A 14,078-nucleotide genomic window follows, 5' to 3' on the forward strand; every position below is an offset into this window, starting at 1 on the left:
CATTTTCCAGAAAAGTGGACCTGTCTGGGTTTACCTCTGTGCCATCTGGTGGCACCGCCAGTGGCCATGCCGGCCTTGACCTCTGGGTACAGCAGCCACTCTGAAGACCACCCCTGCTGTGTGAGTTCCCTCCCCCCCCACACACACACATACAAGGTTCCTGTGTCTTCCAGCACTGGGCTGGGGGGAACTGGTGCCAGCGCTACCATGGGGATGAGCAAGAAGGTGGCAGTGGCCTTAGCACTCCTTTGTGCATTGGCTGCTTAAGTGCCTCAACACATATGCCAGGGAAATGAAGGACTTGCCTTACAACAAATGCACGGCTCCAAACTTAGAAATGAAATACTCATAACATGTTTTTTAAATAAAGCAACACAGAACAGAGCTATCTTTTCAGTGGGACATGCAGCTTCCAGAGAGGAGTTCCCCACCCACAAAACTGAACTTCTGCAAACCAAGAAGCCCCCACCCCAGGACCTTCCGAGGCATCCACTACAGCCTGGCTTCCCCTGAAATGCGGGGATGGGGGCTGGAGGCAGCGGCCACTGGCTGCTGTGACTTCCACCACTCCAGTGCAGAGATCCCAGCTCTCAGCACGCTTGGAGAGGGTGCTGGAAGGGCCATCAGACATCATCTGCCTGTTCTCTCCCTCTCCCTCTCTCTTTCTCCCTCTCTCCCTCCCTCCCTCCTTCCCCCTGCCCTTGCTGATCAAAATATCTAGCAAATTCCATGTTATCCGGAACCTCAGCTTAGTTGGGATTCTTCAGAGACCCTCAATGTCAAAATCAGCATCCCTCCATTCCCCAATCCCTGGTCTCTCACCACCTTTCTGCATGGCCTGGCTGGTAGGCATTTAATGAGAGTGACACCACCCACCAGAAATAGCCATATTCAGGCCTTGGCCCAGCTCTGTGCCATGTTCAGAGAACTTGGCACTTGGCCTTACCAATCTGTGTACAGACACAAATGGAACCTCATTCTTTTTTTTTTTTTTTTTTTTTTTTTTTTTGACAGATAGAGTTAGACAGTGAGAGGGAGAGACAGAGAGAAAAGTCTTCCTTCCATTGGTTCACCCCCCAAATGGCCGCTACGGCCAGAGCTATGCCAATCTGAAGCCAGGAGCCAGGTGCTTCTTCCTGGTCTCCCATGCAGGTGCAGGGCCCAAGCACTTGGGCCATCCTCCATCGCCTTCCTGGGCCACAGCGGGGAGCTGGACTGGAAGAGGGGCTACCGGGACTAGAACCCGGCACCCATATAGGATGCCGATGCCGCAGGCAGAGGATTAACCTAGTGAGCCATGGCGCTGACCCCCTGGGACCTCATTATTAAAAGGATCTGTGGTGATCTTTCATTCATTGGGTTTCCCTGTTTGTAAAACTGGAAAAAAATGGGAGCTCCCTTGCCCACGTCATGTGGTTATGGGTAAGGATGAAACAGAAAACTCAAATCTTGTCAGTACTCTGACCCCAACATTGGGAGAGTCAGACTGGGACCAGGTCTTGTGGCCCCAAGGCCAGTCATGGTTGTAGGTGCACAGTGCCCTGCAGGAAGTAAAAAGAGGCAGGATTGCGGCTCCCTGTCCCTGTTCTGATCTGCACCCACGAGAACTGAGGCAAAGCAATTGCTCCTACTCTCTACCACGGCTATTGCACTGCAGCCCGGGGGCTCCCCAGGACAGCCAGACTGTGGACAGACCCCTGCCATCCTGCCTACTCACGGTCCTGCCACGCCCCTATGGCCTCAGAAGTAGCTAGAGTGGAGCAGCACCTACGGAACCTATGTATCTTCACCTAGTACAGGTGCTCTACAGGCTGGCACTTGAGTGCACTGCACAAAAGCGTAAAGACTACATGAAAGCAGAAAAGCCACCCTCTGTTCTGAAAACAATACGGGCCACTCACTCATTTCCAAATCTCAGAGGGAGGGCAGCTGCTTTACCATGTGCACCTGTGTCTAGGTCTATGCCGGCGTTCGAAGCAACCCAGAGAGCTCATGTTTCTGAAGTCTTTTAATCTAGACAACTCCTACTGACTTAAAAGAAGTAAAAGGAAGTACATAAACATACAAACTAAAAACAAAAAAACAAAACAGGATGAACCACAGCCAACAAGAACATTTACTGAAATCCTGGCCCAGCACTGCGATTAATGGACAGTGAATTCCATTTTTCTGCCACCTGGACCCAAAACCCAGTACTCTTCCACATACATCTCCCAGGTTTTGCCATGGAGTAGCCAAGGGGTGACTCCCTAAGTGATCTAGCGCCCTCTGGTGGCTTCCTCCCCAAGCACATGACATCATTTTATGAGTGTTCCAAAAAAGGAAGTTTTTTGAAAAACTAAAATTTGAAATATAGACATTCCAAATAGGAAAATCTGCTATGAAAAATACAGCTGAGAGAGGGGGGGGGTCGGGAGGAGGGGGAGATGGGTGGGGAGAGGAACTGGGAAGGTGAGGGCATGGGATACAATGTTTCAGTTAGGAAGATTAAGCTCAGGAGAGGGATTGAACATGGTGGCCCTGGTTGGGGAACACCTGCTGTAGACTCAGCATCGCAGAGCCAGTAGACTTTAAACATTCTCACCATGAGCAAATAATTCACATATATTAGCTTAATGTAGCCATTTTACAAAGCATACCTATTTCAAAACATCAAGTGGTATACCATAAACAGTTTTTACTTGTCAATTAAAAACATAAGCTGTTGTGACAAAGGCCATTAACAAGACCCGTGTTGTTACTGTGACTGGATGTCGTGAATTCTTAGCCATACGCCGGTACACTCAACAGTACTCACCCCTCTCTTACTTCCTTTAGATTTCATGGTTGCTTTGCAAAGTGGGAAGGGGCAATAGGTATTCTCCCACTTTACAGGTGAACAAACTGAGGCTTAGGTTTGTTGAATTCCTGACATGACCAGAGTCTGTTGCTTGTGGAGCAATTGTCTCTGTGATTTATAATGAAGGAGGAAGACCACGTGGCCCATCCCTTTACACCATACCCAAGGGACTTGAATATAAGAAGAGAGCAGTGAACCCCAGGATGGAGAGAGCCCCTTGGAGAACAAGAGTTGAGGTTTGATTATTTTTATAAATAGTTATATTTATGTCTGCTTATAAGAATACTTCAAGCTTGCTACAAATAATGTAAATACAAACATTTCCCAAAAGAATATAAAAATCTCCTGGAATTCTATTGCCTATGGCTAACCTACTTTTCAAACCATATTTTTACATATTTCTTTCACACTTTTTTCTCTGGGCATGTACTTCTGAAAATTATGCTTATGTGGGATACCTAACATTTATCCTACTTCTCTTAACATTAATATTGTAAGCACTTTTACTATGTCACTAAACATCACGAAAAATACTATTTTTAAAAAAATAATATCTGAATACCATTCCAGTGGATGTCATCCTGCCAGCATTTAGGCTATTCCAAAGTTTAACAGATCTTAAAGTGAGGTCTAAAACTGTATTCAGGTGATTGACAGGAGACTGAGAGATGTGCAGACAATTTCCGCTGATGTCCTTATAGCCCAGCCCCAGCACCATTGTCCAGGTTGGGGTGGATGTGGGGGAGGGGAGATGTCCAGTCCGCGGGCCACATACACCCAGGGAAAGTGTCTGTCCTGGCTCTGCCAAGGCAACCACAAGCAAAACTTGAAGCTCAAGGCATCCAGAGCAGGCCTCGTTTAACTTGATCATACTGTATGGCTCACAAATGATGCTATAAACATCCAAATAGCCCTTAGCAGAAACAAAGAAGTTGGGGCCAGCACTGTAGCGTAGCGGGTTAAAGCCCTGGCCTGAAGTGCTGGCATCCCATATGGGCACTGGTTCGTGTCCCAGCTGCTCCACTTCCAATCCAGCTCTCTGCTGTGGCCTGGGAAAGCAGTAGAAGATGGCCCAAGTCCTTGGGCCCCTGCACCGTGTGGAAGACCTGGGGGAGGCTCAAGGCTCCTTGCTCCTGGCTCCTGGCTTCGGATCAGCACAGCTCTGGCCATTGCGGCCATCTGGGGAAAGGACCAGTGGACGGAAGACCTCTCTCTCTGTCTCTACCTCTCTCTTTAACTCTTTCAAATAAATAAATCTTTTTTAAAAATTTAAAAAAAAAAAAAGAAGTTGCCCAGCCCTGGCGGGGAGAGTGGAGAGAGTGGATGTGTGAGAGGCAGTGGTGTGTGGGAGTGCATCTTCCTGGGGGACACAGACCGGCCAACTCCCAGGGAAGAGTTTATGAGCCAGGATGCAGTACCTACAAAATATTCTTCCTTCTTCTACCACACCAAAATTAGCACCTTCAGAGAAAATGCCGTGGTACCTCCAGGCTGCCAAGACACAAGTGTGTAGGAAAATACTCTTTGTTTCCCAAAATGAAGTCCAAGCCTGGGTCGGAGCGGACCCAACTCACGGAGCACGCCCTGGCTGGGGTTCCCCTTCCACTTCCATTCTGCAGGGTTGCAGAATAACCAGGCCAAGTCCTACACCTCCCTTTGACCCTGAGATCACTGTCACTCCACCAGAACACCTGTGTGGTTGCTGGGTCTTGCCTTGGGAGAGCAGACAGGGCCAAACTCGGTACACCCACTTCCACTGGTGGGAGAAGAGGGAAGCAAAGTAGATAAGCCTTCCCAGGGTCCTGACTGATTTGGGATCTGGTTAGGCCAGGGTCCCCCTGCTCAACCCGAGCTCTCCATGGTCACCTCATGAGCACAGGAGAAGAGGGAGGGTGCCATGAGCTGGGTGGCCCTCTTCCCACCTCTGCCTGGCAGATCCTGCGATGTTTTCAATAAGAACAATAGTGAGTCCTTCATCCTGGTTAGGAACCCTCCTGGGAATAAGTGGAGAAGTTAGGATGTCAGACATCCAGGAGGGTCTCCTTTGTTTGTGGTTCCTGGCTTGCCATCTTGGTGTCTACTTTTGTCCCAAGGTCACCCACAGCAGGGCCCCTTTATTCCTCGATGCCGCTTCCCCTCCTCTGATGTTGCACCCCTTCAGCTTTAGTAACCCAGACTTCCCATTCCCAAAGATGAGGCAGTAATAGAATGGCTTTTAAAAAGTATACACCGTGGTGGTTTTTTCTTTTTCTTCTTTTTTTAATGAGAGGTAAGAATATATCTGTGAAATCAAGAAATCTTGCTTTTGCTACATTTTTTCAAAGAAAAAAAAATAAAAGCCCAATCTAGCAATGTCCTGTGATGTGCAGAAGAATACACCCTAATGGGGGCCAGCGTTGTGGTGTAGCAGGTGAAGCTGCCGCCTGTGGTGCTGGCATCCCATATGGGCACTGATTCATGTCCCAGCTGCTCCACTTCCAATCCAGCCCTCTGCTATGGCCTGGGAAAGCAGTAGAAGATGGTCCAAGTCCTTGGGCCCCTACACCCATGTAGGAGACCTGGAAGAAGCTCTTAGCTCAGGATTGGCACAGCTCCAGCTGTTGCGGCCAACTGGGGAGTGAACCAGCAGATGGAAGACCTCTCTCTCTCTCTCTCTATCTCTGCCTCTCCTCCTCTCTCTTTGTAACTCTCTGATTTTCAATTAAATAAATAAATCTTAAAAAAAAAATAATACACTGTAATGGAGATCTGGACCAATCCACAGGCCTCGGGGTGCAAGAGGACAGGTCAGGAAAAGTCTTCATGGGGGGGGCTTGCCACGTTTCAGCAGCAGGTCGCTGTCGGAGATTCCAGAACGTGGGCAGTGCCGCTCTGAGGATGCTGTCTGAGGACAGGAAGGGGAGGTTACGTCTCTCCCTCGCCTGAGGACCTGAGTCCTCGGGGGAACTTGCACGGCTGTCCTGCTGGATCTAGAAGGAAAGCTGACTGTGGAGGAGACCAACCTCCCAGCCCCTCTGGAAAGCCCACACGCAGAGAGCAGTGAAGTGCGGTTTCCCCAGGAGCAGGAGCCCCTGCTGTTTGGAGGCATCTGCTGAGTGCCCCACCAGCGCTCTCTCCCTGAGCACTTCCAACATGAGCTTATCTGAACATGAACTTGAGACTCATCCAGAAAGGCGCCCTGCCTTCAGCACCACGCAGCCAGAACAGAGCGACGGTCAGAAGTCAGCACCGCCTGGCATGTGCCGGAGCCCTTGCTCTGGGAAAAGCCTCCAGGAGCACCAGGGCACGTACTGAATGCATTTTCCACAAAGTGTTCTTCTGCATTGCAGGTGTGCAAAGGCATCCTTTCGGTTATCTACAAATCCCATTTGCTGTAAGCTGTACGTTGAGTGAAGTCGCCCACAGTCTACCCCAGGAAACTCCCTGGGGGTTGCAGAGTTGCAGGCTTCATCTTTATTTGACTTGCACTTGGCTCTTCTATCAAGATCCGCCTGGGTGCATGAAACTAAGATAAATCGGTTGGGACGCGTAAGTGGCTTTCATTTCGGAAGCCAACGCCTGTTCTGTTTAAAGTACAACGGCTCAGATGGGAATTCCGTATTCCTATCCCTTGATCATTAGTGCAGAGAGTCAGTGGTTCAAATCTGGGAGCCTATTAAAAACTCTTCCCATTAAACTCAATGGCCCATCATCTGGTGGCCCACTGAAATGAGTTTCCATTCAATTCAGTGGGGAGACCATTTGAGTCAGAACCAATGTAGAGACTCAGCAGAATTTACCCACATATCCCACTGCCTGGAGGAGCCCACTGCCCTCCCCTCCCTTCTCTTCCATGAAGGCTGGTGAAACCAGCACTCCCTGGGAGCCAAGATGTCAGGCAGGTGGAACACGCTCTGCTTCCCAGGGTGCTGGACTCGCGACTACCCGGTGTTGAGGTCAGAGGCCACAGTGGACACTTGCCATGTCCCCAGGGTGACTGCTGGCATTTTCCCAACTCTGACCCTGCCTTCAGATGCTGCCATTTCGAGTACTTAGTTGTCATCAGACAACTCCCTTCTTTATTTTATTTCAGAAGGAAATCACATAGCACTACCTTTACGGAAAACCAGCATCGCCATAAATACAAGGTCAATAAGGGATGGACACTTAGCCCAGGTGTCAAGATGCCAGTCAGGATGCCCAGGCCCCAGACTGGAGTGCCTGGGTCCACGCCCAGCTGTGGCTCCTGCTAATGTAGGCTCTGGGAGGTGGCAGTGATGGCCAAGTTCTTGTCACCCAGGTGGAAGTCATGGGTTGAGTTCCCAGATCCTGGCTTTGCCCAGCCTGGTCCTGACTATTATGGGAATTTAGAAAGTGAGCCATCGAATAGGAGCACTTCCTGTCTCCTGTGTGTGTCTCAAATACATTTTAAAAAGTTAAAAATTATATAGATATACTCTTTCACAAGGTAAATAAATAAAAGTAAGTAAAATATAAGTAAAGGATGAAAAAGTATAAAAAGGTATATAAAAATATAAAATAAACATAATGAATGAAAAGAAGGCTCTTACATCAGCATCTCATATTGTCAGCAGAAGGTTTTTTTCTTAGAATTTATTTATTTACTTGAAAGATAGCATTACGGAAAGAGAGGGGGAGAGCCAGAGAGAGGGATCTTCCATCTCCTATCTTGTTCCCCAAATGGGTGCAAAGGCCAGGACTGGGCCAGGCTGAGGCCAGGAGCCTGGAATTCCATCAGGGCTCCCATGTGGGTGGCAGGGGCCCGAGTACTCGGGCCATCTTCTGCTGCTTTCCCAGCTGCATTAGCAGGGAGCTAGATTGGAAGTGGAGCAGCTGGGGGTTGAACGGCTGGGAGCTTAACCCGCTGCACCACCATGCCAGCCCCAACTGAAGTTAAGGCTCTTAACTGAGCTGTGACTTGTCTTTGCTCAAGGAAGAACTGATGGGTGCTGCAGAGACAAAGCAGGCACTCCGGGTCTCGGTGGCAATGGGATCTGAGAGAACGGAGTAAGGCATGACTCTCTTTTCCAGTGCCAGGGTAGGACTATGAGCTAAAGCCACCCTTCTGTGAAACATTGCGCCTTCCTGTTGGTTGTAATTCTTACGTGATCTCAAGCAATCACTTAACTCCTACTACACAGATGTGAAGACTGAGGTTAAGAGAAGGTTGAGCAAGTACCTCATCCAAAGTCACAGGAAGGGCTGGTGTTTGTTCCAAAGCCTTTGCGGGGGGTCAGTAAACAGGGTCCTCGGTGGCCACCCGGCTCTCTGCCCCCGCCCCCTTCCTGGACCATCACCGTTCTGGAAGGGAAGACACTTTACAGGGTTTTTTTGGTGAGACTCTTTACAGGGAGGAAGCTGCAGCTTGGAGACGTGAAGTCACCTGCCCACCGCCTCCTTTGCTCGCCAGTGACTGAGCTGAAGTCCGAATCCTTATCTGGTGCCCTTTCTGCCTGCTCAGATCCTCTCAAATGCCAGCACACGGGCCTGTTGAGGGGAGGGGGGCGGGCTGGGGCGCTGAACTTTCCTGCCAGCCTCCAGTCTGCTCCCAGCAGGTCTGGGAAATCCTTTCTTGCTGACCTTTCTTTAAAATGCTAATCTGGGTCTCCCGGGCCCCTGAGGCCCTTTGCCCCAGTGGGTAGTCCCACTGCCAGGGGAGCTCACACACTGAGCCAGTGCAGGGAGCCTCAGAAGTCCCCAGCTGGGGGTGGCCAGGCAGGGGGAGCCTCTGTACACCCTGCAGGGGCCAGGAGAGCCCAGGTAGCCCTGGAAATGCCTCCAGCAGGGGACTTTCAATGCAGGAGGTGGCATGTGACAGCTCAGCTCCAAGCCCACACCAGGATGGGATCTTTGAAGAGCCTTCGTGGGGTGGGCCTGGGTTGCAGGCAAGCTGGGAGCTTTTCCAGGCCCCAGGGAGACTGGTGGGGGTGAGGTGTCGGCATGGGGGGGGGGGGGTAGGTATGGAAACCAACGTGTGAGACATGGGCATGGAAGTGGGAAAGCAGAGGAGAAGGAAGAAAAGAAATACAAAGTGGAAAGAGAGAGAGAAATAGACCCCCAAGAAGCAAGGAGGAGAGCAGGGTATAGAAGGGCCAGAGCTGGTGACCTTTCTGGTGCTACACATCCCTGGCTGGCAAAGCACAGACAGCTCACCCCTGTAAGAGGGGGTGGCGTCCAAGGTGCCCATGTGAGAAACAAGAAATGTCTTGTATAAAGAAAAGGAACAGATTTCTGGCAGGTGAGCCCAACACACAGACCCACACGGGCTGTCTCCTTTTTTTGCAGGAATACACACCTGGGATCCTCGGTGTGCCTGGGGAGCCCCTACAGCATGGACATCCGGGCCCTAGGGGATCTCGGGGTTTGTACCAGCTCCAGGGAGTCTGGGCAGTATGTGTCCGAGGAAGGGACACGAGAGAAACTGCCTTTATTGTGAATTCTGTTCTTAGCATCAAGAGTAGGACCGATCATGTCAGGACCCAACAGAAATGGAATCTAGAAATTGCTACCAGAGAGCTGGGAGAGGCTGCCAAACACATGCCAGGCAGGGTCTCGCTCGCCATGAGTGGCCTGCTGTGTGGCATGTGTCACAGGAATCCCCCCCAGCCCAGGCTCCTTGCCAGGGAAGGTGAGCCATGGTCCTTCCAGCTGACTGGGCAGTGCTTCAAGCCAAAGAGGCACTGGGGAGGGGCAGAGCCTCTCCATGACACATGTCCTGGTCTGCTCACCCAGGGCTCAGCTCCTCAGTTCTACAAAGGGAAAAATATTGTTTCCTTAAAACCTTTTAGGTAAAAATACATTGCACACCTTCCCTGTGCTGCTTGCATTGTGTGACTGGCGCTGTCCATAACCAGCATCCTCCCTGCAGCTGCTCCCCCCACCCCCGCCCCCGCCCCGATGTACGAGGGGTCCTGGGGGAGCTGCCACGTGGATTAAAACATCTGACATCGTGACCCAGAGGAAGTGCTAGCTCAGCCCTGACGTGGCGGCGGCGAGTTCCTGCTCACATTTCAGCTCTGCCCTTCTCACTAGCTCTTGGCCAGGGGTTAGGTTTCGCAGCTGCTGGAATGTCCACCACGCCCTCCTCTGTTTCTCAGGGAGAATAAAAGTGCCTTCTCAACAGGTTGTGGTGAGACCCGAGTGGGAGAATCCAGGTAAAGCTGTTAGGACGCGGCTTGGCCCGCGATAAGGGCTGGCCTCTCACTGTCTGCTGATGCACTCACAAAGGCAGAAGGATGGTTTTAGACACCTCGGCCCACGCCCCTGGGCCTCCATCCTCAGATGCACACTGAGGTACCCCTTCCACCGCATGGCTTCATAACCGCGCATCTGTGCCTTTCTCCCCCGCCTGAGCTAGGAAGGCTGCTGCTCTCACACACTCATCTTTGTCTGCTGACCAACGTCATCTCTCCTGCCTGCGAGGAAGGATTGTCCCATTCGCTTTTCCCCCGTCCAGAAACTTTGTTCGTTCCTCTCTGCCCAAGGCTACCTGCTTCTCAGGTCTCGACAATGTATGTCTAACCAGCAAGGAGAATCTCACAGACTTCTAAGCAAAACACATTTGGAGGGAATGTGGTAGAGAAATGAGGTCCCTTGGGGCTGGCGCTGTGGCAAAGCGGGTAAAGCCACCACCTGCGGTGTCGGCATCCCATATGGGCGCCAGTTCTAGACCCGGCTGCTCCACTACTGATCCAGTTCTCTGCAATAGCCTGGGAAAGTAGTAGAAGATGGCCCAAGTCCTTGGGCCCCTGTACCCGCATATGAGACCTGGAAGAAGCTCCTGGCTTCAGATTGGCGCAGCTCTGGCTGTTGCAGCCATTTGGGGAGTGAACCAGCTGTTGGAAGGTCTCTCTCTTTCTCTCTCTTTTTCTCTCTGGCTCTACCTCTCTCTCTGTAATTCTGTCTTTCAAATAAATAAAATAAATCTTCTTTTTAAAAAAGAAGATTTAGGCGGCGCCGCGGCTCACTAGGCTAATCCTCCGCCTGCGGCGCCAGCACACCGGGTTCTAGTCCCGGTCGGGGTGCCGGATTCTGTCCCGGTTGGTCCTCTTCCAGTCCAGCTCTCTGCTGTGGCCCGGGAATGCAGTGGAGGATGGCCCAAGTGCTTGGGCCCTGCACCCCATGGGAGACCAGGATAAGTACCTGGCTCCTGCCATCGGATAGGCGCGGTGCGCCGGCCCCCAGCGCGCCGGCCGCGGCGGCCATTGGAGGGTGAACCAACGGCAAAGGAAGACCTTTCTCTCTGTCTCTCTCTCTCACTGTCCACTCTGCCTGTCAAAAAAAAAAAAAAAAAAAAAAAAAAAAAAAAAAAAAAGCTTTACCCACTATGCCACAGCACCAGTCCTCAAAAAAAATCTTTAAAAAAAATAATAAGCCTGAGAAACATACTCGGAATGAGGGGTATAGAAACCAAATGATAGAAATAAGAGCATTGACATGGCACAGAAAATACAAGGACATATCTAATTAAATTCCAGACTAAGATCATAAAGGATAGGAGAAGAAATACTCAAAATGATAATGACATGGGGCCAGCACCGTGGCTCAGAAGGTTAATCCTCTGCCTGGGCACCAGTTCTAGTCTCGGCTGCTCCTCTTCCGATCCAGCTCTCTGCTGTGGCCTGGGAAGGCAGTGGAGGATGGCCCAAGTCCTCGGGCCCCTGCACCCACATGGGAGACCCAGAAGAAGCTCCTGGCTCCTGGATCCTGGCTACTGGCTCCTGGCTTCGGATCAGTTCTGTTTCGGATCAGCACATCTCCGGCTGTTGCAGCCATCTGGGGAGTGAACCAACGGAAAGAAGACCTTTCTTTGTCTCTCCCTCTCACTGTCTGTAACTCTACCTCTCAAATAAATAAATATAATCTTTTTTTTTTTTTGACAGGCAGAATGGACAGTGAGAGAGAGACAGAGAGAAAGGTCTTCCTTTACCGTTGGTTCACCCCCCAATGGCCGCTGTGGCCGGCGCGCTGTGGCCGGTGCACTGTGCTGGTCCAAAGCCAGGAGCCAGATGTTTCCTCCTGGTCTCCCATGTGGGTGCAGGGCCCAAGCACTTGGGCCATCCTCCACTGCATTCCCGGGCCACAGCAGAGAGCTGGACTGGAAGAGGGGCAACCAGGACAGAATCCAGCACCCCGACTGGGACTAGAAACCGGTGTGCCGGTGCCGCAGGGGGGGATCAGCCTATTGAGCCGCGGTGCCAGCCAAATAAATATAATCTTTAAAAAAAATGATAATGACTGAGAACTGAAGGAAAACAGCCCACAGCTCAGAGTATACAAGTTCTAAGCAAAACAAATAAAAATCCACTTTTAGATGCCCTGCAGAGAACCCAAAATCCACCAAAGTCAATGAGTAAAAATATCAAGAGCAGGGATCGGCACTGTGGTGTGGCATGTGAAGTCTCTACCTGTGATGCTGGGATCCCATGTGGATGCCGGTCCGTGTCCTGGCTGCTCCACTTCCAATCCAGCTCCCTGCCAATGACCTGAGAAAAACAGTAGAAGATGGCCCAAGCATTTGAGCCCCAGCCACCCACATGGGAAACCAGGATAAAGCTCCTGGCTCCTGGATGCAGCCATCTGGGGAGTGAACCAGAAGATAGAAGATATTCTCTCTCTCTCTCTCTCTCCTTCTCTCTGTAACTCTGCCTTTCAAGCAAATAAGTAAATCTTTTTACAAAGCAAAAGCAAAAAGAGAGAGAGGAAAAAAGTAATTTGCAGAAGAATGCTAAGTAGAAGCCAATTTATCAACAGCAATGTCTGAGAAAAGGGATGATGGAAGAAAATGGACAAAAGGCGAAGTGAAAGTATTGGTCAACCCAGAAGTCCACGCTGAGCAATGCTGGGACTCAAACATGGAGCTGAAGTAAAATATAAGCAGAGAGACAAAAACTGAGAGAACCCGTCACCATAGACTCTCCACACCCTGGCAGAGTATCTAAAGGATACATTTCAGCAGGATAGAAATTGGACCAGGAAGGAGTAATGAAGACAAAGCACTAATGGGCAAAGTGCTGTTCACCGTAGGGGGTGATGCTAACCAAGCACTGACTTCTAAGACAATATTAAAGATAACTTTGTACTTGAACGGGATGAAACTAAAATAATAGTCAGCAATAACATGTTATGCAGAGACCATTATGTCAAGTTAAAGCACATCAAGATTCACAGTTATTTGAAAGAAAATAGAGATACAAATCAATTTGGGATTGTTAAATAAACATATTAAAATTTTAGGAGAAAAAAATTTTTAAAGGTTTATTTATTTGTGAATCAGGATTACAGAGAGAGGAGGGAGGGGAGGAGAAGAGAGAGAGAGAGAGAAAAGAAAGAGAGAGAATTATCTTCCACTTGCTGATTCATTCCCCAAATGGCCATAACAGCTGGAACTGGGTCAGGCCAAAGCCAGGAGACAGGAGCTTCTTCTGGGTCTCCCACATGGGTGCATGTGCCCAAGCACTTGGGCTATCCTCTGCTGCTTTCCCAGGAGAGTTAGTAAGGAGCTACAGTAGCCAGATTCAAACAAGCACCCATATGGGATGCCAGCACTGCAGACAGCAGGTTAACTAGCTGTGCCACATTGCCAGCCACCTAGGAGTAAAATTTTACATTGAAAGAACAAAAATTAAATGTATAACTTCCAAATCATTGAGGGATGAAAAGTTAAAGAAGGTGGAAGAGGCAGAGAAAATATCATGAAGTGGGATAAACAGATATACTAACAGAAAATGATAGAATATATCCAAACACACCTGAAGTCACCATAAATGTGGACAGATTTAACCTACCAATTCAAAGAAATACCCGACTGCATTTAGACAAGGTCCTGGTTCCTTGAGACTTAAGGAGCAAGAACAGTTGAAAGTAAATGATGTACCAGACCGATTGGAACCAAAAGAAAACAAGTTAGGAGTTTTGCAATCAGACAAAACAGACTTGAGGAATAACTAGCACAGATCTAAGGGCACTGGTCAGTGCAGAAGAGGCAGTCACTGAAGGCAGAGAGAACACAAAGCAGCAAGCATGCCTAACAGGTGTCCATGGCTCAAACTCCGGCGTGGGTTAACACGCAGACCCTTCTTCACTGTAACGTGGATTGTTTTTGAGTGTCTAGGTGCCAGACACCATAATCACTACTCTACAGCTCGTCTCCCTCAGTAATCGTGGGGAATTAGTTCTAGGATTCCTCACAAATACAAAAATCCACAGGTGCTCATGTCCCTCTTAGAAACTGGTACAG

Source organism: Oryctolagus cuniculus, chromosome 15 (assembly GCF_964237555.1).
Source record: "Oryctolagus cuniculus chromosome 15, mOryCun1.1, whole genome shotgun sequence".
Classification (NCBI taxonomy): domain Eukaryota; kingdom Metazoa; phylum Chordata; class Mammalia; order Lagomorpha; family Leporidae; genus Oryctolagus; species Oryctolagus cuniculus.